The sequence below is a fragment of the Rhinoraja longicauda genome, chromosome 2 (assembly GCF_053455715.1).
Source record: "Rhinoraja longicauda isolate Sanriku21f chromosome 2, sRhiLon1.1, whole genome shotgun sequence".
Lineage (NCBI taxonomy): Eukaryota > Metazoa > Chordata > Chondrichthyes > Rajiformes > Arhynchobatidae > Rhinoraja > Rhinoraja longicauda.
The window spans coordinates 15447519-15474334 of NC_135954.1; the positions used below are offsets into that span (position 1 = coordinate 15447519).

Here is a 26816-nt window from a genome sequence, read left to right on the forward strand (position 1 = left end):
GGAAAATATACAATTAATGGCAGGAGCCTTAATAGCAATTGATGTACAGAGGAATCTTGGGTTCCAAGTCCATAACTCCTTGAAAGCTACAGTGGAAGTAGATAGACTGATAAAGGAGGCATACGGTATGCTTGCTTTACATATGCGGGGCATTATGTCTATGAGTCAGGATGTCTTGATGCAAGTTTACGTCAAGTCATTTATCTATAATCACAAACAGCTGAAGTCCCAGCATAGATCCCAAGGGAATTCTACTCGTCACAGACCTCCAGCCTAAATATTATCTTTCCACCTAGAAGACAGACTCCATCAGTAGCCCAGTTCTGAATCCATACAACCAAGTCACTGTTAATCCCATGCACCTTAATCTTCTGGATCAGCCCACGATGGGGGACTTTATCATTAATATCATTTTGTGGGAGTGTATAAATGTAATTACAAATAACAACTCCTGATTGTTGATGTCACTCAGTGCTGATGGTCAACAAAACAGTTCTAACATTTCAAAGAGATAACACAGGCAAGAACAAAGCAACTGCCTTAACTGGATATCGGTTTTTGTTTATTATTGTCGCATGTACCACGGGATAGTGCAAAGCTTTATTTTGCATGCTATCAAAAATAAAGGCCATGAATAAATACAATCAAGTCAAACTCGAGTACAATAGATAGAGCAAAGGGGACGATTCATGGTGCAGAATATAGTTCTTAGCATTGTAGCGCATCAGTTCGAAAGACAAAGTCCAATGCCTTCAATCGGATAGAGCTGTCAATGACACTTCAAATTTCCTCTTATTCTTGGCTTTGTGAAGAGACAGTCATAACAAACAGCAGGCTTGCTCATTGACATGCAGGTGGCATTCTGCCATTCACAGCATGCCAAAGATTTGTTTTAGGCAATGAAGGAACCTTCGTGAACTCACTTTTGCTACGGTTCCAATCTTGTCTTTACACTTTGTTGCAGATAGAAAGCTTAGCTGAACATTGCTTAATTATGGTCTTTAAATAATATAATTGGCTACTCCCTAATTAAACCGCTCTCTTCCTTGACACAGCCTAACTTATCAGTTTGTCTGGTTTAAACTTCCCACTGGTTTCTTTCTTGTGGGTCGTCAGAAAAAAAAAATTCCCACGATTATACTGTCTCTGATGCTCAACCATACCATAACATGTGGATTCACTTTGCTTGGAGTAATCTAATCGCCTTCTCTATTGAAGGTTAGCATTTTGAAATTACTTGACAATAACTTATCTTTATGTAGTGTCAAACCGTCCCAAGGTGATTCACAGGAATATTATTCAACACGATTTGACACCAACCCACATAAATATATAAAAGGTTTTTACACATAAAAGCGCGGCTATGGAAAGAAGTTTTAAAGAGCGCCTTGTAGAAGAGGCGGAGGTGCAGAGGCAAAGAGATTCAGGGAGAGAACTACACATCTCAGAGACCCAGGCAGCTTAATCACGTCTGGCCATGCAGGTGTAAAAGAAGTCTGGAATGAACATTGCAACCAGAAGCTTGCATATGATAAAGGATCCTAATTGGCAAAATGGTCATAGGTATTTCGTTGTCATTAAATCAAACTCTCAGGAATCGCATGATTTCAAGCTTCAGGTTTCCGCAGTATATATTGAGAAGGCGATTAATAATTACGCATAGACTCTTTGAAGCAGCGAAACGGCCCTTTCTTTTTCCGCCACAATAATTGGTTGGTGTGAACGAGACAACAGCAGAAAAACTGTTGAAGAAAATTGAGTTTTGACTTATGTACTGCAGTTTGTTGCTGAGATGCTTTTGATTTACTTTAATCAAAATACATTGCATTAGCTACAAATGATGTAATTTAATGAGCAGAGTCAGAGTAATTTTCTTAACATAATTTTCTGGCCCCTCTTAGCTCAACAGCTCATTCTGCTGTGTAAAATTTACTTGGCATTGATTGCATTAATTCGATCCAATTACTGTTCCTATAAAGTGCCAGTTGTTTAGAGCAGGAGTACTTCCATGAATTGTTCACATTCTGACATGGCAAAATGGCGCATATAACATCGGTGGGGAATATTCAGCTGGAGTTGAGGTTATAGCACACAACTGTGGTAAATGGAACATAAGATTTTAGTAAGATTAGGATCCAGATGTTGGTAAGATTTTGGAATCCATTATAAAGGATGAGGTTACAGGAGTACTTATAGGTATCACGGTAAAATAGGCCGAAGTCAGCATGGCTTGGTGAAGGGGAGGTCTTGCTTAACAAATTTGCTGGAATTCTTTGAAGAAGTAAATAGCAGGACAGACAAAGGACAGTCAGTAGATGTTGTTTAGATTTTTCAGAAAGCCTTTGATAAGGTGCCACACATGAGACTGCTTAGGAAGATGAGAGCCCAGGTATCAAAGGGCAGATACTAGCATGGATAGCAAGTTGTCTGGATGGCAGAAGACAAAGAGTGGCAATAAAGAGGGCTTTTTTCTGGTTAGCTGCCAGTGACATATGGAATTCCGCAAGGGTCAATGCTGGGGATTGAAGGCTTTGTGGCAAGGTTTGCGGATGATATGAAAATAGGTGGAGGGGCAGGTAGTGGAGAGAAAGGTGGGACTCTGCCGAAGGATTTAGACAGGTTGGGAGAGTGGGCAGAGAAGTGGCAGATGGAGTATAGTGCAGCAAAGTGTGGGGTCATGCATTTTGGTAGTAGGAATAAATGCGTAGACAATTTTCTTAATGGAGTGAGAATCCGGTGCAAAGTGACTTGGGGGTGATGGTGCAGGATTCTCAAAAAGTTAATCTGCAAGTTGAATCGGTAGTAAAGAAAGCAAACTCAAAGCTAACATTTATTTCAAGAGGGCTTAAACAGGGATATAAAATTGAGGCTCTACAGGCGCTGGTAAGGCCTTTTGGAGTATTGTGAGCAATTTACGGCACCATATCTGAGAAAGGATGTGCTGGCTCGGAGAGGGTCCATAGGAGGTTACAAGAATGATCCCAGGAATTAGTAGGTTAACCTGTGATGAGTGGTTGTCGGCACTGGGCCTGTACTCGCTGGAATTTAGAAGAATGAGGAGGGACCTTATTGAAACATACAGAATAGTGGAAGGCTTGGATAGAGTGGATGTGGAGAGGATGTTTCCATATGGCATTGGTGAGGCCGAATCTGGAGTATGGTGTGCAGTTCTGGTCGCCAAATTATAGGAAGGATGTCGACAAAATGGAGAGGGTACAGAGGAGATTTACTAGAATGTTGCCTGGGTTTCAGCACTTAAGCTACAGAGAGAGGTTGAACAGGTTGGGTCTTTATTCTTTGGAGCGTAGAAGGTTGAGGGGAGACTTGATAGAGGTTTTTAAAATTTTATGAGGGACGGACAGAGTTGACGTGGGTAGTCTTTTCCCTTTGAGAGTGGGGAAGATTCCAACAAGGGGACGTAACTTCAGAATTAAGGGACAAAAGTTTAGGGGTAACATGAGGGGTAACTTCTTTACTCAGAGGGTGGTGGCTGTGTGGAATGAGCTTCCGGTGGAAGTGGTGGAGGCAGGCTCGATTTTATTATTTAAGAGTAAATTGGATAGGTATATGGATGGGAGGGGATTGGAGGGTTATGGTCTGAGAGCAGGTAGATGAGACTAGGTCAGAGAAAGTGGTCGGCGTGGACTGGTAGGGCCGAACGGGCCTGTTTCCGTGCTGTAATTGTTATATGGTTATATGGTTATTAGTGGGAGACCCTAGGACCAGAGGTCATAGCCTCATGATTAAAGGTCGTTCTTTTAGGAAGGAGATGAAGAGAAATTTATTTCGTCAGAGGGTGGTGAATCCGTGGAATTCTTTGCCACAGAAGGCCGTGGGGGCCAAGTCAGTTGATATTTTTTAAGGCAGAGATAGATAGATTCTTGATTAATGCAGGTGTCAGAGGTTTTGGGGAGAAGGCAGGAGAATGGGGTTAAGAGGGAGAGGCAGATCAGCCGTGATTGAATGGCGGAGTAGACTTGATGGGCCAAATAGCCTAATTCTACTATTCCTTATGACTTGATAAGTACGGTACTGAGCTTCGAAGTAATTAACACTTGTGCCGGTAAACTGAAATGCAAATTTTGCTCTACAGGGTACAGACCATCAATGCTTTGTTAAATGAGTAAAAGAAGGAAAATGGAGTTGTGACGCAGATTAGCTAGGTCTAATTAAATGGCGTAGCAATCCTATGAGATAAATGGGATACTCCCAATGTTATGCAGTCACATAAAATTACCAAGCTGTTGTATTTGGCAGTACTTTGCTTTGATTATTCTGCACACCAAATGTGCAGAAACTTTAGATAAACATATCAATGCTAACTAGAGGCAGCCGAAGCAAAAGTATTTGCAATATGGAACCTTGAAGAAATAGGTTGCAGCAGTTTAGAATTGGGTTGGAAATTGAATCATGCAAGGCTGTTTATTTAAAAGCTATGTAATTGAAAATTCAATTTTCTGAACAGTTTTTGTGAGGATAACCAGTTCCAAGTTGTTTAATTTCACAAATTCTACTGGGCTTTTCCCAATGTGAATCATGTTTCTATTTCTGATGCAATTACTGTATCAGGCATCCATCAAAGAACATGGTTCTCCATATAGCTCTCTGGGGTAATTGGTGCCTATCGTTCGAAGGAACATCCATTAATAATCACTCCCAGAACAATTAAATTTTCGTAACACCAAAGCAGACAATTTGTGACAATTGTGCTCTGTGTTGCCACAAATCTGTGGCACAGAACTCTGCACTTATAAATATTCAAGTCCTTTTAGTTTAGTTTAGTTTAGTTTATAGATACAGCGCCGAAACAGGGCCTTTGACCCACCGAGTCCACACCGGCCGGCAGTCCCTGCACATTATAGACAATAGACAATAGACAATAAGTGCAGGAGTAGGCCATTCAGCCCTTTGAGCCAGCACCGCCATTCAATGCGATCATGGCTGATCACTCTCAATCAGTACCCCGTTCCTGCCTTCTCCCCATACCCCCTCACTCCGCTATCCTTAAGAGCTCTATCCAGCTCTCTCTTGAAAGCATCCAACGAACTGGCCTCCACTGCCTTCTGAGGCAGAGAATTCCACACCTTCACCACTCTCTGACTGAAAAAGTTCTTCCTCATCTCCGTTCTAAATGGCCTACCCCTTATTCTTAAACTGTGGCCCCTTGTTCTGGACTCCCCCAACATTGGGAACATGTTTCCTGCCTCTAATGTGTCCAATCCCCTAATTATCTTATATGTTTCAATAAGATCCCCCCTCATCCTTCTAAATTCCAGTGTATACAAGCCTAATTGCTCCAGCCTTTCAACATACGACAGTCCTGCCATTCCGGGAATTAACCTAGTGAACCTACGCTGCACGCCCTCAATAGCAAGAATATCCTTCCTCAAATTTGGAGACCAAAACTGCACACAGTACTCCAGGTGCGGTCTCACCAGGGCCCGGTACAACATTAACACTATCCTACACATACGAGGGACAATTTACACATACACCAAGCCAGTTAACTAACATACCTGTACGTCTTTGGAGTGTGGGAGGAAATCGAAGATCATGGAGAAAACCCACGCGTTCACGGAGAGAATGTACAAACTCCTTACAGACAGCGTCCGTAGTCGGGATCGAACCCGGGTCTCCGGCGCTGCAAGCGTTGTAAAGCAACAACTCTACCACTGTGTCACTGTGGCCGCCCATTTTTTGTGAGAACCACATCTGGACTGTCTCTCCAAGATAATCTCCATATGATGTCCAGCCCTTTAGCCCACAAAATCAATGGGCTTCTCCAGCACCAGTCCCTTTGACCCACCATTTGGATCTTTATCTTCAGCTGTCCAACTTTTAAATTTCATTCCCAGACCCTCCTTAAAAGCTATCTATTTGAAGAAATAATTCCTCTCTCCAAAGTCACTTTTGGCTCACAGTCGGTTTGTGTTTTGAATCCACCTTAAACCATATTAAGGTTTATAAAATCACGAGAGGCATAGATTAGATGAATAGCCACATTCTTTTCCCCAGGTTAATAAAGTCTAAACCTCGAGGGCACAGGTTTAAGGTGAGCGGAGAATACTTAAAAAGGACCTGAGGGGCAACTCTTTCACAGAGTTGAGTGTAGCGCAACATTGAATGAGCTTCAAGATGAAGCCAAAAATGTGGGTCCATTTAATTACATTATTTAACACATTTGGCCCTTCGAGCCAGCACCGACATTCATTGTGATCATGGCTGATCATCCACAATCAGTAACCCGTGCCTGCCTTCCCCCCAAATATCCCTTGATTCTGCTAGCCCCTGGAGCTCTATCTAACTCTCTTTTAAATTTATCCAGTGAATTGGCCTCCACTGGCTCTAAAGTCTAAAAGACATCTGGACATGTACACAGGCAAGAGGGGTTCGGAAGGATATGGGCCATGTGCAAACTTGTGTGACTTGCTCAGTTAGGCAAATTTATCAGCATGGCAAGTTGGGCTGAAGGGCCTTTGTCCATGCTGTAGAGAGTTGCTAGGACTCTATACAGGAATAGGGCCTATTTGGATATGTCTCTCAAAGGTTTGGAACAAATAGATCATTTATATTCTGCATATTTACATCAGAAAAATAAGTTGCTGTAGCTATTTCACTATCTCACATATCCCATTGGAAGCTCCCAACCCAAAATGTCACCTATCTATGTCTTCCGGAGATGTTGCCTGACCTGCTGAATTACTCCAGCATTTTGTGTTTTCTTCCCCCATTGAAAGGCTCCACTTAAGAATTACATGTAGCTAAAGGCACATGCATGCCATTATATTGTATTGAATGCATGGAATTTTGGTTATGTTTCTTGGTGAACTAAAATTCTTGGGTCATACGTTCAGATTCTCTGTGAACTTTTCTGTGATCATCAGGGTTAGGATATAAGAAATAAAGTTATTTTTTACTCTGAAGGAGGGTCTCGACCTGAAACGTTACTCCTTTCTTCTCTCGAGAGATGTTACCTGTCCCGCTGAGTTACTCCAGCTTTTTGTATCAATCTTCTTTTTGACTATGCTTTGCTTGTCACCAACTGCAGCCATTATCTCCACAGCATGGGTCAAGAGTGTTTAATTGTCACTTACTGACAATAGAACAATTACATTTTTACTTGCAACTGCATAGCAGGATTGTAAACGCAATACTCATGGATAACATATAATAAACAAAGAGTAAATTAGTAACCCCAATACCGTTGCTAAAATTCCCGAAGACCTTAATGCAACCAAGATAGTCAATAGTTCATTGTTTAGAAGAAGGGTCTCGACCCGAAACCATTCCCTCTTTCCTAGATGCTGCCTGACCTGCTGAGTTACTCCATCATTTTGTGATACCTTCGATTTGTACCAGCATCTGCAGTTATTTACCTACATAGTTTAGTTAGTGTTCAGTAGTTTTGAGAGCCTGATCTTTGTAAGTCCATGAGCAGTGATTGTGCACAAGAAAATGACACCCTGTTGTTTCATCGTCGGGTTCGTCCTTGAATAAAACTCATTTTTAGGGAATTAAGTGGGGGCCTTGCTTAATCTTACTCCCAAAGTGGGCGTCATCAAATAAATTGCAAAATCGGCACATGCGCGCTTTAGAAACAAGATTTTATAATAATAATAATAATAATAATGCATTACATTTATATAGCGCTTTTCAAACACTCAAAGACGCTTTACAGGGATTTCTAGAACATAGAGAAGTGAATAAATAGATAAATAAGTAAACGAACAGAGAAAGGAGACAGAAGGTGAGGTGACCTTCAGTGGTTGAAGGCAGTGCTGAAGAGGTGAGACTTCAGTGATGTTTTGAATGTGGTGAGTGAGGAGGAGTCTCTGACGGTTTGGGGTAGTGAGTTCCATAGGGTGGGAGCAGCGATGGAGAAAGCCCTGTCCCCCAAATTGTCATTTGTTCCCTTTAAGAAGATTTAAGAATGAACAACTGTGATGTCATTGATGTGCTAACTCGTGGGAAACAAGTCAGTACAATTAAACAGCCCATGACTGTCATGGAGATTTTAGTTTAGTTTAGAGATACAGCGCAGAAACAGACCTTTCAGCCCACGGAGTCTGCGCCGACCTGCTATCCCCGTGATCTTATACACACTAGGGACAATTATACCATGCCAATTAACCTACAAAACCTATGTGTATTTGGAGTGTGGGTGGAAACTGGAGTGCCTGGATAAAACCCACGCAGGTCATGGGGAGAACGTACAAACTCCTTACAGACAAGCACCCATAGTCACTATTGAACCCGGGTCACTGGCGCTGTAAGGCAGCAACTCTACTGCTGCACCACCGTGCCACCCAGACGAGGGAGAATGGTGGAGGTGGGCAACATGGCAAATGTTGGGTTAGGGGAAAGGAGGGAAGACAGAATGAGACTCTTGAGTGGCTCAAGCAATAGACCTCTAACCACTGTGGACTGTGGCAGTTTCAGGGCCACTGAGCAAGATGTGTGTCCTCGGCACTGGCAGCAATAATAGATACAAATCAAGAGAAGGAATGAGCCACTCAACACCTTGAGCCTGCACCACCATTCAATAAGATTATGGCAGATACAATTCTAACAAGTCTACATTCATAAGTTCATAAGTGATAGGAGCAGAATTAGGCCATTCGGCCCATCATGTCTACTCCCCCATTCAATCATGGCTGATCTGTCTCTCCCTTCGAACCCCATTCCCCTGCCTTATCCCCATAACCCCTGACACTCTTACTAATCCAGAATCTATCTATCTCTGCCTTTAAAATTTCCATTGACTTGGCCTCTACAGCCTTCTGGGGCAATGAATTCTTCAGATTCACCACATTCACAGTGAAACCTTTCAACCCATTGCTTGTCAGAAATCTATCCACCTCTGCTTGCACTGCCCTTTGAGCAAGAGAGATCTAAAGCCTCATGGATCTCTGGGAGAGAAATAAAACGAATGCCACATCTCTGCCGAAAGTGGATGATCCCTTTTTAATTTCAAACAGTAATTTTAAATTACTTTTTTAATATTAAACAGAGTTCTTCATCCTGTCCAGGTCCACCTTGTCATGACCTCTCAGGGTCATGTATATTAATATATTAAAGTGGCAGCAGGGAAGGATTTTAAAACTTTGGCCTGGCAGGGTTATACACGACTTGTTACTTTCAGTTTTAGTTTAGTTTAGTTTAGAGATACAGCGGGGAAACAGGCCCTTCAGCCCACCGAGTCCGCCACCAACCAGCGATCCCCGCACACTAACACTATCCTACACACTAGGGACAATTTTACCGAGCCAATTAACCTACAAACTTGCACGTCTTTGGAGTGTGGAAAGAAACCGGAGAACCTGGAGAAAACCCACGCAGGTCACTGGGAGAACGTGCAAACTCTGTACAGAGAGCACCTGGAGATTTGTGGCTCTTTATTTGGTTGAGTTAAAATCAAAAGTCATAGGTTGCTTCCTTTGCTGAATTAATAGAGGCTGCACATGTCGATGACATCATGGTGTATATGGAATGTGGTGGGGTAGAGACTCCCTGCAAGATGGTATATCATGTGGTAAATACACAATGCATTTCCCCAATGGGCCTTATTTCAATGGGAAAAGAGTTCAAAATGCTTTGTGCACAATTTGTGCATTAAAAATAGCAGGTGCAAGTTAGTCCAAAGTTGTGTGCTTGTCCTGGAAGCCGGGATGGGTATATTTTAAGTATATTTTATCACTCCCCTGGCATGTATTTTGCAAAGCATCTGGAGATTTTTAGTTTTTGTTGGCCCGCTGGAAATGGGTGGTGTTATTATCAATTCCATTTGCACTAACTAAGGTCAATGTTTATGACTAAGGTCATCTGTCATTCACACTGGCCCTCTGTGCCGTGCATTCATCTCCATTGCACTGTTGGTTTCTGCTCTGTGGCAGGTGGACTTGGCTGTGAATGGCAACCTGGTCTCAGGTGGCAAATCCCCGGGACCACCTTGTCAAGGGTGAAACATGCTGCTGCCAAAGGCCTGTTTCACTGTTTTTAAACGTCTCCGACATTCAGAACAGTTCAACGAAGAACAGTTGAAATGGATTTGAATATCTATTTAAAATACAGTAAACCCTCACTATAAACGGACCGTAGCGGAGGGAATGGTGTCCATTATTGTCGATTGTCCGCTGTAATGTGGTGTGATGCATGGCATTTCGTGTGTAGAGAGCCAACAGTAACATTTAGGCTGAGCAAGATCTGCACTGACAGAGGTGCTTTTCTTCAGCTGAATCATTCCAGCAAAGCCTTACCTGCCCTGGGCTACGAAGCTCCATTGTCTCAGTACAGCAATAGAGGCGGTGGTGGCGACGGCAGCCACGGCCAGGGCGCTGTGTGAGCCAGGGGTGGCATTGTCCAGGGAGGGGGACGGGTGGTATTGGCAGGCATGGCGAAGGAAGGGTCAGGGGTGGTGTTGGCAAGTGCAGCCGAGGTAGTGGCGAGAGGGTGACATCAACAGGACCATACAGGTGTCGGAGATTTTTTGGGGAGAAGGCAGGAGAGTGGGGTTAGGAGGGAGAGATAGATCAGCCATGATTGAATGGCAGAGTAGACTTGATGGGCCGAGTGGCCTAATTGTACTCCTATCACTGATGACCTTATGAGGGTCAGTGTCGGCAGGCACGGCCGAGGAAGCTGTGGGCCAGGGTGGTGTTACAGGCAGGGCTGAAGTAGCCATGTGGGGCAGAGGTGGTGTTAGAGGCATGGCTGAGGAAGCTGTGTGAGCCGGGTTTGGTGTTACAGGCACTGCCGAGGAAGCTGTGTGAGCCGGGTTTGGTGTTAGAGGTAGGGGTGCCAACTATCTCACTCCCAAATAAGGGGCAAGGTGACGTCACCGCTTCGCGCCCCACGTGACCTCACCCAGCCAGTGGCCACGTGCTCCTGCTCCACCAATGGCGGCCGCCCGGGCCGGGAGGCGAGTTGCTACGCAACCTCCATTAGGCGGTGCCCGGGCCTCTGGACCTAGATTGTCTGGACCGACACTGTCCGGGCCTATACTGTCCGGGCCTACACTGTCCAGGCCTACAGTGTCCGGGACACTGTATGGGACACTGTACGGGACAAACCAATTTAGCCCAAAATACGGGATGTCCCGGCTAATACGGGACAGTTAGCAGGCGCTCCGGTTTCCTCCCACACTCCAAAGATGTACAAGTTTGTAGGTTAATTGGCTTGGTAAAATTGTAAAATTGGTGCTTGTGTGTGTAGGATAGTGTTAATGTGTGGGGATCGCTGGTCGGCGTGGACTCGGTGGTCCGAAGAGCCTGATTCTGCACTGTATCTCTAAACTAAAACTAAAACTGTAATACTGCTTCTGGCTATAGGAGGGAGGATGCAGATTTGATCTTCCATTTCTCCTGTTTACACACAGGTGAGGTAAAAAGGAGCAGAGCAAAGAAGTTCCTGTCTCACTGATGAGGGTAGGAGCTTTGCAGTGCATCCACCAGCATTCTCCACTTGTTACAAGAGGCACAGCTCAGTGTGATTCCTTCACGACAAAGTTCAAACTTAACACATTCAGGGAGGTTGGGGCAATTAATTGTTAGGTAACCGTGGCTCTGTGCATCAGGCTGGTAGGAATAAAGGAGAAGACTGTTAATGAGGACACAAACCATTTTGCTCGGAGTCCCAGAGCGATTTCAATATTCAGACTCCACATCCTCTGGTTAAAAGAGAGCTTACCCAGCGGGCTTTAGATTTAGCAGCAGAGCATAAAACATGTATTTCTTTCACCCGATGCAGTTTTATGTTCCAATAATTGGATCAGTTTAATGACATTTACACTCGATAGACTCCAGTAGTGGATGAATAATGAGTCAGTAAATGGATCCATTTTGATGAACTGTTGACGGATTACCATTTAGAACGGTAATGAACTGAGGCTGCTTTGCATGTAGATCGGTGCATGGACCACAAACTTGCTATAAGCATACACTCATTGTACACCGGGTATGGTCCTAAATGGACATCTGGAATAACCTCATATTTATTACATCGCAATAACTTGTCTTAAGGTAATCTAGAGCTCGTTCAAAACTCTGCTGTCTGCATCTTAAGCCACACCAGATCCCATTCACCCACAACTATTGTGCCTGCTGACATACACTATAACCTCCTGCTCTCCACAAACGTTGTAAGTATGTGTTCCTCCAGGTGTGGCAATATATAAACTTCTATTTTTATTTTTTGAAGCTTCTTTGACCTTAAATGTTAACTCTGGTTCTCACTTTGTCGATGATGCTGAGTGTTTCCAGCGTTGTCTGTTTCTATTTCCGATTTCCATTACTGTTTATTAAACAAATTCAGTTTTCAAGCTGTACTCAAAATAGCTGTGCTATCAGCCGATCAGGTCCGCAACTTCGGAATTTCCCAGTTAATTGTCTTTGCCATATATTTTCTTTGATATTCTCCTTATAAACTCGCCATGCATTAGTCTTGAGTGAAAAGTCTTGGAGTTTTTTTTTTCTCTGCCATTGTATCAAATATTGAGCGGTAAATGCACATGCGAAACACCTCAAAGTGTTTCACTTTATCTAATGTGCTATTTAGATGGGACTAATGAATTTTTCTTCACAGTTTGTGCCACGCTGAGATGTTTTTCTCAGTGGGTCACAGGTATTGTGCCATTTTCCAATTTAAGAATATATCAGCTAGGCGCTCAGAGTGAACTCTCAGCATGAACCATCAGGACTATAACTCAACTGAGCAAGATCCTACTGGAACAGGGCACCTCACCATGTGTCCTGGTAATTAGACATTTCTCTTGATATCCTTCAGTTTGAGTACTGTTTGCACCGAGACGATTTGGAAGGACAAACTGATAGCAATCAATGCAGGCAGCTTGGTGGAGACCTCAGTGATTCGTGAGATCAACAGTTTATCATCTTTGCAACCAAACGTTTTAGTTTAGTTTAATTCAGAAATGCAGCGCTGAAACAGGCCCTTCGGCCCACCGGGTCCACGCCAACCAGCTATCCCCGTACACTAGCACTATCCTACACACCAGGGACAATTTACAATTTTATCAAGCCAATTAAACTACAAACCTGTACGTCTTTGGAGTGTGTGAAGAAATGACTGCACGGAGAAAACCCACGCAGAACCTACAAACTCCATACAGACAACACCCAGTTCTCTGGTGCTGTAAGGCAGCAACTCCACCAATGCGCCATCATGCCGATTAAAGACTGATTGAGAACCAAATTGACTGAGGAGGAAGGAAAAATAATGACTATCTTTAAAAATCTGGCATTTAAAAATGTGTTAACAATTTACTTTTGAAGGCGTGATGCACTGCTATTAGAGTCATGGATCTAATCAGCAAATAAACGTGTCCACCTTGTCCATGTTGACCAAGTTGGCAAACTGGGCTAGTTATATTTGCCTACATTAAATGCCACCTTTCCTACCCGTCCAAATGTCTTTTAAAATTGGTGATTGTACCTATTCGATACCTTCCTTTGGCAACTCGTATCAGATAGGGACTACCCTCTGAATGAAAAAAGTGCCCCTGAGGACCCTCTTAAATCTCTCCCCTCTTAACTTAAGCCTTTGCTTTTTTAGAATCCTCTACCCTACGTAAAAGAATGTGAGCGTTCACTTTATCCATGCCCCTCATGAACCTGCGCACCTCAATAAAGTCATCCTTCAGCCTCCTACACTCCAAAGAAAAGAGTCTCAATTTATCCAACCTCTTCCTATAGCTCAAGATTGCAAACCCACATAACATCCTGCTGAATCTCTTCTGCACCCTTTCCAACTTAATTATATCCTTCCTATATAACTGGATCACCAGAACTGCACACACGACTCCAAGTTTGGTCTCACTTTCAACTTATACAGCTGCATCATGATGCCCCAACTTTTATACTCAATACCTTACCCAATGAATGCATTTATATCGCATACTCTCTGGAGTGGTTACTCGTCATCACAAAAACAATGATCAGTTTTATTTATTTTTTTAAACAACAAAAAACGAGTTCTTCATGATCATCCTACCTTGCACAGAGTTTAATGAGCAGATTCCAACAGGTTTTTTGAAAATAATGGTCAGGCTGTGGGCCAAGTCAAGTCAAGTCAAGTTTATTTGTCACATACACATACACGATGTGCAGTGAAATGAAAGTGGCAATCCCTGCGGATTGTGCAAAAACAATTACAATTACGGCAAATAAATTAAAATTAATACAGAAAAGAAAATTTAGTCCCTGGAGTTATAATAGTTAACAGTCCTGATAGCCTGTGGGAAGAAACTCCGTCTCATCCTCTCCGTTTTCACAGCGTGACAGCGGAGGCGTTTGCCTGACCGTAGCAGCTGGAACAGTCCGTTGCTGGGGTGGCAGGGGTCCTTCATAATCTTGCTTGCTCTTGATCTGCACCTCCTGATGTATAGGTCCTGCAGGGGGGCGAGTGTAGTTCCCATGGTGCGTTCTGCCGAACGCACTACTCTCTGCAGGGCCATCCTGTCCTGGCAGAGCTGTCCCCAAACCAGACTGTGATGTTGTTGGACAGGATGCTCTCTACAGCCCCAGAGTAGAAGCATTGAAGGATCCTCATAGACACTCTGAATTTCCTCAGCTGTCTGAGGTGGCAAAGGCGCTGCTTTGCCTTGCCCACCAGTGCGGCAATGTGCGTTGCCCATGTCAGATCCTCTTTGATGTGGACTCCCAGGTATTTAAAGCTGCTCACCCTATCCACAGTAGACCCATTTATTTCCAGTGGCGTGTACGTCCTTGGATGTTGAGCCCTTCTAAAGTCCACAATCAGCTCCTTAGTTTTTTTTACATTCAAGAGAAGGTTATTGTCCCGACATCAGAGTGCCAGATCAGCCACCTCCTCCCGGTAGGCCTTCTCATCGTTGTCGGAGATCCGGCCCACCACCACAGTGTCATCAGCAAACTTGATGATGAAGTTTGAGCTGATCCTGGCCACACAGTCATGTGTGTACAGGGAGTACATTAGGGGGCTAAGGACGCAACCCTGGGGAGATCCTGTGTTCAGGGTGAGGGGGCTAGATGTGTGTTCCCCCATCCTGACCACTTGGGGCCTGGCGGTGAGAAAGTCCAGGACCCAGGCACACAGAGGAGAGTTAAGCCCCAGTTCCAGCAGCTTCTCAGCAAGTCTGGTGGGGACAATGGTATTGAAAGCTGAACTAAAGTCAATGAACAGCATCCTCACATAGCCCCCCTTCTGGCTGTCCAGATGAGAGAGAGCGGTGTGCGGAACTATTTGTGGACAGGGGGGATGGAGATTGAAAACCGTGTTGTTCTTGTAGCAGGATCAAAGCCAAAACCACTCCCTGTAAATAAGCCATAACGGAATTGATCTTCTCTTTCTCTGGACTCAAACAGCAAAGATAATTTCAATTTTATAAATACTGTCAATCAAATACATTAATGGTAAATTCTTAGATGTGCAACAAAATGACTCGTTTCTGTTATTTTTGATTTGGAGCATTTAGTAAAGCTGGACGGCAATACTTAGATGCCAGATTATTTGTGGCGCTCCGAAACATTTGTTTTGCTTATTTGTTGTTCAGTGTAAATGAGAGTGTGTGGCTTACTGCTCAGCAGCTCTCCCTTCTAACTGTTAGTCAACATCCATCATCCATCAACATCCATCATACTTATGTCAGGCTGGGCTGAATAAACATGTAGTGCAGGATGTGTGGGTGGTTTCTACGTGGAAATCTGTAAGCTTAAGTTTCTCTTGCACTGTGAAATTTTCGACTCAACAATAAAAGGCGAAAATTCCCGTTTCACCATTTCCACATCCCGGTCAACAAGCATGCACAGCACTCACCTCCCAATAACTTCTGTGTTCCTAGCATCAAGTAGGTGCTTAAATCTGAAACTGCTCATTTAATTAGGATATTAATTCGGCCAAACGACTTCCTGGGAAGATTTGGCTCTCTTGCATTCACATTGTCCTACTTGAAATGTGGACATGAGTAGACTGAGAAAGGCTTTAGATGTTTTTACTTTTATCATCTCATCCAAATCAATCCATCTTTTTTTGGCAGGTATGATTCAACACCAATGTTTTCAAAGAAAGAGAAGGAGTCATTTTTCCATTTAAACATGTTTTGCCATTGAGTAAGGTTAGGACCAATCTGCAACATCATTCTAAATGCGTTTCTATTTTATATCTCATCTTCAAAATTAGTTCCAACATATCCAGGTTTAAATTTATCATTTGTCTACTATCACAATTGTTCCAAACAATGTGGACACAAAGAAATGCAGACAGTGGTTCACAAAACAAAAGACATGAAGTGCTGGAGTAACTCAGCAGACAGGCAGCATCTCTGGAGAACATAGAAACATATAAAAATAGCTGCAGGGGTAGGCCATTCGGCCCTTCGAGCCAGCACCACCATTCAATATGATCATCTGAAATCAGTACCCCGTTCCTGATTTTTCCCCTTATCCCTTGATTCCTGTAGCCCTAAGAACTAAATCTCACTCTCTCTTGAAAACATCCAGTGAATTGGCCTCCACTGCCTTCAGGCAGAGAATTCCACAGATTCACAACTCTCTGGGTGAATATGTTTTTGCTCATCTCAGTCCTAAATGGCCTACCCCTTATTCTTAAACTGCGACCCCCTGGTTCTTAGCTCCCCCAACATCGGGAACATATTCCTGCATCTAGCCTGTCCAATTCCTTAAGAATTTTATATGTTTCTATAAGATTCCCTCTCATCCTAAATTCCAATCAATACAACAAGCCCAGTCGACCCATTCTTTCCTCATATGTCAGTCCCGCCATCCCGGGAATTAACCTGATGAACCTACACTGTAATTAACCTGATGAACCCCATCCTACCTGACTGACCTCCTCCACAGGCACACTCCCACCTGCACCCTCCGCTCTGCTGCTGCCAATCTCCTGTCCCCCCCCATCCGGACCAAACTCAGATCCTGGGGGGACAGGGCTTTCTCCATCGCTGCTCCCACCCTATGGAACTCACTACCCCAAACCGTCAGAGACTCCTCCTCACTCACCACATTCAAAACATCACTGAAGTCTCACCTCTTCAGCACTGCCTTCAACCACTGAAGGTCACCTCACCTTCTGTCTCCTTTCTCTGTTTGTTTACTTATTTATCTATTTATTCACTTCTCTATGTTCTAGAAATCCCTGTAAAGCGTCTTTGAGTGTTTGAAAAGCGCTATATAAATGTAATGCATTATTATTATTATTATTATTACACTGCACTCCCTCAATTCAATAATATCCTTCCTCAAATTAGGAGACCAAAATTGCACAAAATACTCCAGGTGCGGTCTCACCAGGGCCCTGTACAACTGCAGTAAGACATTCTTGCTCCTAAACTCAAATCCTTTTGCAATGAAGGCCAACATGCCATTAGTTTTCTTCACTGCCTGCTGTACCTGCATGCTTACTTCCAGTGACTGATGTACAAGCATACCCAGATCTCGTTGCACCTTCCCTTTTCCTAATCTGACACCATTCAGATAATTCAGTCTGAAGAAGGGTCTCGATCCGAAACGTCACCCATTCCTTCTCTCCAGAGGTGCTGCCTGACCAACTGAGTTACTCCAGCATTTTGTGTCTACCATTCAGATAATAATCTTCCTTCCTGTTCTTGCCACCAAAGTGGATAACCTCACATTTATCCAAATTATACTGCATCTGCCATGCATCTGCCCACTCACCCAACCTATCCAAGTCACCCTGCAGCCTCATAGCATCCTTATCGCAGTTGACACTGCCATCCAGCCTTTGTGTCATCCGCAAACTTGGAGATGTCACTTTTAATTCCCTCGTCAAAATCGTTAATATATATTGTAAATAACTGGGGTCCCAGCACCGAGCCTTGCGGCACCCCACTAGTCACATGGATGGATAGGCAACATTTTGGGTAACCACTGAGTTGCTTCAACATGTTGTGTCTTTTATTGTTCCAATAATCACTCTTCATTTTATTATCTCCTATATATCGACAAGACCAAGCGTAGGCTCGGCGATCGTTTCGCTGAACACCTCCGCTCAGTCTCCTGGCAGCTCAACACTTTTCCTCCCCCTCCCATTCCCAATCTGACCTTTCTGTCCTGGACCTCCTCCATTGTCAAGAGTGAGGCCCAGCGCAAATTGGAGGAAAGGCACCCCATATTTTGCTTGGGTGGCTTACACCCCAGCGGTATGAACATTGATTTCTCTAACTTCAAATAGCCCTTGCTTTCCCCCTCTCTCCATCTCCTCCCCCTTCCGTTTTCTCCTAACAGTCTTACTGTCTCTGACTACATTCTATCTCTGTCCCACCCACTTCCCCGACATCAGTCTGAAGAAAGGTCTCGACCCAAAACGTCACTCACTCCTCTCCAGAGATGCTGCCTGTCCCGCTGAGTTACTCCAGCATTTTGTGTCTACGCTTCATTTTATTGTTGGTTCTAAGCTTTAACCAAAGTTAAGAGGTGCCCATTTTGGAGATATATTTAACATTTTCCCACAAAGAAAGAAAAGCTTTCATTATTGCAACATCCTTCAGAATTTTAAATATCCCAAAGGTAGACACAAAATGCTGGAGTAACTCAGCGGGACAGGCAGCATCTCTGGAGAGAAGGAATGGATAACGTTTTGGGTCGAGACCATTTTTCAGACTGACCTTCTCTCCAGAGATGCTGCCTGTCCTGCTGAGTTACTCCTGTAGTTTGTGTCTATCTTCAGTGTCAACCAGCATCTGTAGTTCCTTCCTACACATTTAAATATCCCGATATATTTTTGAACAAATTAAAAACTTAACCACTGCAGAAGCTGCCAGTCTGTAATAAATACAAAAAAGTCTGAATTCTGAAGAAGAGTCCCAACCCAAAACATCACCTATCCATATTCTCCAAGTATGTTACCTGATCCGCTGAATTACTCTATCATTTTATGTCTTTCCTTGGTAAACTGGCATCTGCGGTTCCTTGTTTTTACAGGAAAGACTAAGCAGTCCAAGCAGTGTAGGAAAGTAACTACAGATGCTGGTACAAATCGAAGGTATCACAAAAAAGCTGGAGTGACTCAGCAGGTCAGGCAGCATCTCTGGAGAGAAGGAATGGGTTACCTTCTCTCCAGAGTTGCTGCCTGACCTGCTGAGTTACTCCAGCATTTTGTGATACCTTCAAGCAGTCCAAGCAGCATCTGTGAAGAAACAAAAACAGCTGTCCTTTTATCAATCTTAATCATTAACTTCATTTCTGTTCTCACAGCTGCTGCCTGACCATACTGAATAATTTACACATTTGTTTTTGTTTTATTGTGGCCATTATGTCCACATCAAGCAATGGCACGTCTGTAAATTGTAAACAGCCTGGTATGGTGAAAGTGTACACACGAGAAACTGCTGAAGTTGGAATCTTGAGCAAAACACAAAATGCTGGAGGAACCCCAGCAGGTTAGACATTATCTGTGGTGGGAGTGGACAGATTGATGCTTTGAGCCAGGACTGTAAGGTGTAGGGAGGAATTTATTCCAGACCGTTTATTCCAAGTAGTACCCTAGATGGTAAAGGGTTTCCAGTGAGTTAACAAAGCCTCCATCATAGTATAAGAAAATAACTGCAGATGCTGGTACAAATCGATTTATTCACAAAATGCTGGAGTAACTCAGCAGGTTTATAAACCCACTGACTCGCACAGCTATCTGGACTACACTTCTTCCCACCCGGTCCCCTGCAAAAAGTCTATCCCCTGCTCCCAATTCCTCCGTCTACGCAGCATCTGCGCCCGGGATGAGGTGTTTCACACTAGGGTTTCCGAGATGTCCTCGTTCTTCAGGAAACGGGGCTTCCCCATCTCCATTATAGATGAGGCTCTCACTAGGGTCTCTTCTACATCCCGCAACTCCGCTCTTGCTCCCCCTCCCCCCACTCGCAACAAGGACAGAATCCCCCTCGTTCTCACCTTCCACCCCACCAGCCAGCGGATCATATCATCCACCAATATTTCCGTCACCTACAACGGGACGCCACCACTGGCCATATCTTCCCATCCCCTCCCCTCTCTGCGTTCCGCAGAGACCGTTCCCTCCGTAACTCCCTGGTCCACTCGTCCCTTCCTACCCAAACCACCCCAACCCCGGGCACTTTCCCCTGCAACCGCACGAGATGCAACACCTGTCCCTTTACCTCCCCCCTCAACTCCATCCAAGGACCCACACAGTCTTGCCAGGTGAGACAAAGGTTCACCTGCACCTCCTCCAACCTCATCTATTGCATCCGCTGCTCTAGATGTCAACTTATTTACATCGGCGAAACCAAGCGCAGGCTCGGCGATCGCTTCGCTGAACACCTGCGCTCGGTCCGCATTAACCAAACTGATCTCCCGGTGGCCGAGCACTTCAACTCCCCCTCCCATTCCCAGTCTGACCTTTCTGTCATGGGCCTCCTCCAGTGCCATAGTGAGTCCCACTGGAAATTGGAGGAACAGCACCTCATATTTCGCCTGGGCAGCTTGCAGCCCAGTGGTATGAACATCGACTTCTCCAACTTTAGATAGTTCCTCTGTCCCTCCCTTCCCCTCCTCCTTCCCAGATCTCCCTCTATCTTCCTGTCTCCACCTATATCCTTCCTTTGTCCTGCCCCCCTGACATCAGTCTGAGGAAGGGTCTCGACCCAAAATGTCACCCATTCCTTACCTCCATCATAGTAGTTCTGTTTCCTCTAAACTTACTGCTGAGTGCAAGGCAAGCTCTACATTGTGTAGGAAAGAACTGCAGATGTTGGTTTAAATCGAAGATAGACACAACATGCTGGAGTAACTCAGCGGAACAGGCAGCATCTCTGGAGAGAACGAATGGGTGACAAAGAAACATAGAAACATAGAAAATAGGTGCAGGAGTAGGCCATTCGGCCCTTCGAGCCTGCACCGCCATTCAATATGATCATGGCTGATCATCCAGCTCAGTAACCTGTACCTGCCTTCTCTCCATACCCCCTGATCCCTTTAGCAAAAAGGGCCACATCTAACTCCCTCTTAAATATAGCCAATGAACTGGCGTCAACTACCTTCTGTGGCAGAGAATTCCACTTTTTTTTTTTAAATTAAAAAAATTACTTAAAAGTTTTCTTTATTTGGCAACTTGCAGTTCACAACATGAGAAAACAGTCCTTTTAAACTAAGGATTATGATGCAGAAAAAAACCAATTTTCTATGATACTTAACATTCTCACAGATTACAGGAATTCGGACGACAAAAAACAGTTAATTCAGCGAATAAATACAGCTCAGAAATGCACGTTTTGCAGCTTGTTTGTTAACCAACGTTAAAGAAAGTTGGCCTGGAAATCTGAACTCCTGATTTGAAGAATGAGAATAACATGCAGGAGTTTCAAATTGACATTGCCAGATGCTGCTTAATACTAAATTCAGAAATGTTACTCTCTGTAATTGCAACGCTGAAGGCAATTGCTTTTGTTTGTTACTCACGAGGTGGAACTATACATCTGTGCACACGATCACCCTTTCCCACTCTCAATGCAGCTCAACCATTCATCATTTTACCATACGCTGAAAAAAGAATGCAAGTTTTAAATGTCCTTTGCAACAAGTGCCTCACTTTGCCTTCAGCTAAGCTTCACAGAATGGCAGCTGAATTTTTTGTTTTCGTTGAAGGCACTCCCAACAATGCAATCGTTGACAACTCAGGAACCAATGAAGACCCCGCAGACAGAGAGGGGGCTTATACTGCATGACTGACGCACCTGTCTTGATAGTGGTGCCGGTTCCATCTCTCGGTACACTTTCAAAGGCTCCTCGATGAGCGGTGAAACTTGGAAGTGTAGCCCAAGCGGAAGAACTAACCCATGTTCTGCCTGTTGCCATACCCGCCGCCTGTGCGTATCCTTCCAGTCATCCTTCTCGCGTGCATTTCTCACGGCTTGCTCATCATCATCCTCGTTGTCATCGTCAGCCTCTTCTTCATTTTCCTGGTCAGCTGGACAACTTCTTGGAACTCCCTGATCAGGAAGAGTGCCCTGCTTCTTATGCTGCTCGTACCAATCATCGACAGTCATGGTAGGAAAACTTGGGTAACCAAGACCAAATACCTTGGCTTCAGCTGCATTTCGAGTAAGGATAAAAGGTTGCATTGGAGGTCTTTGTGGTCGAGCAGTGTGAGGTTTAGCTTTCTCCATTCTTTTTAAAATTTCTATTTCTTGATTTACGCTCCCAATCTCTTCCAGGCTAGTGTTTATCCACTTTTGTAAATTTAATAAATAAAACTTCCTTATCTGCTCATCATCTGCTTTTCCACTGTGGATCACAGATTTAATCTCTTTCAATTTGGCTTTGGTTTCTTTCTTCATGTTGTACCTTACAATTTTAGCCTGTCGTCTTGATGCCATGGAGAGTAAATTGGACTGGCTTGACACTGTTGGTGCACTGGGATTAACGCTTGCTTTGTTCAATTCTTCTTCACTTTCCTTCGTTTGGGGGAACTCAAATGTCATAACTTTATAATCTTTGCAACGCTGCAGGAAGTCCATGTAATAGACCTGGGCCTTTTGTATATGCTCAAGCCGCTTTGCAGAATTCCCTAGTTTCATTGTAAGAGCTCCCAGACTGAAGAAGGGTTTCGACCCGAAACATCACCCACTCCAGCTTTTTGTGTCTATCAATGGCAGGGAGGTTGGTTTATGTGATGGTCTGGGTTACATCGACAACTCTCTGTAATCGAGACCCTTCTTCTTGACCCAAAATGACTCCTATTGATTTTCTCCAGAGATGCTGCCTGTCCTGCTGAATTACTCCAGCTTTTTATATCTGTTCCTTCTACGGTAAAAGTGGTTTGGGGAAGCATGGGAGGTATATATTATATTGTCTTTTAGTTTGGTTTAGTTGAGAGATTCAGCGCGGGAACAGGCCCTTCGGCCCACTAAGTCCACTGCAAACAGCGATCCCCACACACTAGGGCCAATTTACAATTATACCAAGCCAATTAACCTACAAACCTGTACGTCTTTGGAGTGTGGGAGGAAACTGGAGATTTCGGTGAAAACCAACGCAGGTCACGGGGAGACCGTACAAACTCCATTCAGACAGCACCCGTAATAAGGATGAAACCCAGGTCTCTGATGCTGTAAGGCGGCAACTCTACCGCTGTGCCACTATGTCACCTGTTTAATAATGAAAGCAAACAAGTTGTGTTTAATCTGATAAGATCAATTAGCTACTTTAGAAGGAAGAGAACACTTTGTCCAGGAGTGAGGGTGATGGTTAATGTTAAAATAAACAAATGGATAATAGTTTTCCATACATCACGAACTGGTGCAGTCTCAAAAGTCTGCAAGCTCTGATCAGGCTCCCCACTATGAAGTTGTTTTTTTCATCAATCTCTGTTGAGTGCCATAGAGGGTAGTAATCGGGAGACACTGCCAATTTGACCACTTGCTTGGTTGATGGCTTTAACCAAAGGTATGACATTGTCCCATTCCACGTGAAATTTTGCCAGTTACAAGATGCAGTTGCTCTGGATGGCGTCTTGGAAAACAACATTTTTACCTTTTGCCAATTTCAGGCTGTCAGTCTAAATTAAACGGCAAGTAATTATTTTCCATTATTTCCCAATATATTTTCCAAGTTGTAAGACTGTTGTAAGAAATTTGTATTCGTCAAGCCCACCTAATGGACCTCTGGATTATGCAGTCCATTTATTCCAAGTATTACCCAGGATGGGAGAGGGTTGCCAGGAAAGCCTCCATCAATGTAGTTCTAGCCTCCATCAATGTAGTTCTGTTTCCCCGAAACTTAATGCTGAGTACAAGGCAAGCTCTACATTGTGTAGGAAAGAACTGCAGATGCTGGTTTAAATCGAAGATAGACACAACATACTGGAGTAACACAGCGGGACAGGCAGCATCTCAGGAGAGAAGGAATGGGTGACGTTTCGGGTTGAGAAGAAGGGTCTCGACCCGAAACGTCACCCATTCCTCCTCTCCAGAGATGCTGCCTGTCTCGCTGAGTTACTCCAGCATTTAGTTCTACATTGCACCTGATGATTAGATTTGTTTATCTTTTAATGGGTCTTCCAGAGAAAGATCATTTATTTCGGGATGACATTAATTTTGCAAATTCAAATGGAGAATGAAAGGTCAGCTTGGCAGTCAATATCTCTGCTTGTCGTTTCCCGCACAGGAAGAAGCTAACCTTTACAGTACTGATTAACTGAACAGAGGATTAAAATCCCAAAGTATTTTATGTACATCTTAAAGAAAAACATATCTCTTTTGATAGGAGGCCTCCATAATTTACAGCTAACTGCATAACTTTCCTGTCATAATATTTTGAATTTCATTCTAGCAGAACAAAATCAATGAGAATCAAGAATATCAGAAACATTTGCATTCCACACGAGTTAAGAGCCCTCAAATTATCAAATAACGTCCCAGTCCCCAAAAACCTCAGGTTCTCCTCTCCAGATATTGATGAAGGCATTGCAAGTGTGGCACATGATGTACATAACATGGACATTGCAGAACCTTCTAAGGCATATTAATGACATATAGGAAGCATGCACATCTCCAAGTCTACTGTGAAGGAAGGAACTGCCGATGCTGGTTTAAACTGAAGATAGACACAAAAAGCTGGAGTAATTCAGTGGGTCAGACAGCATCTAGAAGGTTAGAGGAGCTGGCCAAAGTAGACTGGAAAGGGATCCTAGCAGGAATGATGGTGGAACAGCAATGGCAGGAATTTCTGGGCATAATCCAGAAGACGCAGGATCATTTCAGTAAAAGGATAAGTCCAAGTCAGCATGGATTTATGAAAGGGTAATCATGCTTGACTAATCTTCTGGAATTTTTTGAGGATGTGACAAGTAAAATGGATGAAGGGGAGCCAGTGGATGTAGTGTATCTAGACTTTCAGAAAGCCTTTGATAAGGTCCCGCACGGGAGATTGGTGACTAAAATTAGAGCACATGGTATTGGGAGTGGGGTGTTGACATGGATAGAAAATTGGTTGGCAGACAGGAAGCAAAGAGTCAGAGTAAACGGGTCCTTTTCAGAATGGCAGGCAGTGGCGAGTGGAGTGCCGCAAGGCTCGGTGTTGGGGCCGCAACTGTTTACCATATATATTAATGATTTGGAAGAGGGAATTAGAAGCAACACTAGCAAGTTTGCGGATGACACAAAGCTGGGTGGCAGTGTGAACTGTGAAGAGGATGTTAGGAGGTTGCAGGGTGACCTGGACAGGTTGAGTGAGTGGGCAGATGCGTGGCAGATGCAGTATAATGTAGATAAATGTGAGGTTATCCACTTTGGCAGCAAAAACAAGGAGGCAGATTATTATCTCAATGGTGTTAGGTTAGGTAAGAGGGACATGCAGCGAGACCTGGGTGTCCTTGTACACCAGTCACTGAAAGTTGGCGTGCAGGTACAACAGGCAGTGAAGAAAGCTAATGGAATGTTGGCCTTCATAACAAGAGGATTTCAGTATAGGAGTAAAAAGGTTCTTCTGCAGTTGTATGGGGCCCTGGTAAGACCACATCTGTAGTATTGTGTACAGTTTTGGTCTCCTAATTTGAGGAAGGACATTCTTGTAATTGAGGCAGTGCAGCATAGGTTCATGAGATTGATCCCTGGGATGGCGGGACTGTCATATGAGGAAAGATTGAAAAGACTAGGCTTGTATTCACTGAGTTTAGAAGGATGAGAGGGGATCTTATAGAAACATATAAAATTATAAAAGAACTGGACAAGCTAGATGCAGGAAAAATGTTCCCAATGTTGCGCGAGTCCAGAACCAGGGGCCACAGTCTTAGAATAAAGGAGGGGCCATTTAAAACTGAGGTGAGGAAAACGTTTTCGCCCAGAGAGTTGTGAATTTGTGGAATTCTCTGCCACAGAGGGCAGTGGAAGCCAAATCACTGGATGGATTTAAGAGAGAGTTAGATAGAGCTCTAGGGGCTAGTGGAATCGAGGGATATGGGGAGAAGGCAGGCACGGGTTATTGATTGGGGACGATCAGCCATGATCACAATGAATGGCGGTGCTGGCTCGAAGGGCCGAATGGCCTCCTCCTGCACTGGCAGAGGTAGAGTTGCTGCCTTACAATGCCAGAGACCCTGACTAAGGATGCTGTCTGTTTGGAGTTTGTACGTTCTCCCTGTGACCATGTGAGTTTTCTCTGGGTGCTCAGTTTCCACCCACATTCCAAAGATGTACAGGTTTGTAATTAGCTTTGGTAAAATTTGTCCCTAGTGCGTAGGATAGTACAAGGTGATTTGCTGGTTGGTGCGGACTCGGTGGCCAAAGGGCCTGTTTCCACGTTGCATCTCTAAAGTCGATTGAAGAAGGTCACTTTAATGCTTGATTACGGTCCCACACTGAATGCTTCTTAGTATTCTGACTACAAAGAGAAAAGACAACTCTACCAGTATCATTTGCAACCCGTGGACACATATTAGACATTTTGGATTTAACAGTGGGCAAAAGAAAGCAGGTGATTAAGTGGTAACGTCAGCCGTAAGTTATAATCAGATACTTTCAATGGTTAGGGTAATTAACACATTAACTTGGAATCAATTAAATCAGTTCTTGGTATTCCAAAATAGTATTGCTTGCACGCAATAGTCAAGAGTTTAGCAATCTCACAATCAACAGATCTGATCAAGCCTCTGCAGCCCTGCTATTCATGAACAACAGAGAACAATTACCCGGCTAATTGGAGGAGGAAGGTAGAAGTTAATCTCCAACCTTGGTGATGGCAGGGCCCAAGTTTGTGAATGCTAAAGATGGCATTGCAGCATTCACAGCCATGTTCAGCCAGCTGAATGAACCACTTGGTTCCGCCTGAGATTCTCAC

The 26816-nt window shown here is 44.0% G+C and overlaps 1 protein-coding gene and 1 pseudogene across 10 annotated transcripts in view; one reads left to right on the top strand and one right to left on the bottom strand.

Moving 5' to 3' along the window:
* ctnnd2b (catenin (cadherin-associated protein), delta 2b) overlaps positions 1-26816 on the top strand; it is a 775275-nt gene that overhangs the window by 425289 nt on the left and 323170 nt on the right. The window lies entirely within an intron of this gene.
* On the bottom strand, positions 10611-22558 carry LOC144610379 (immunoglobulin-binding protein 1 pseudogene; annotated as a pseudogene).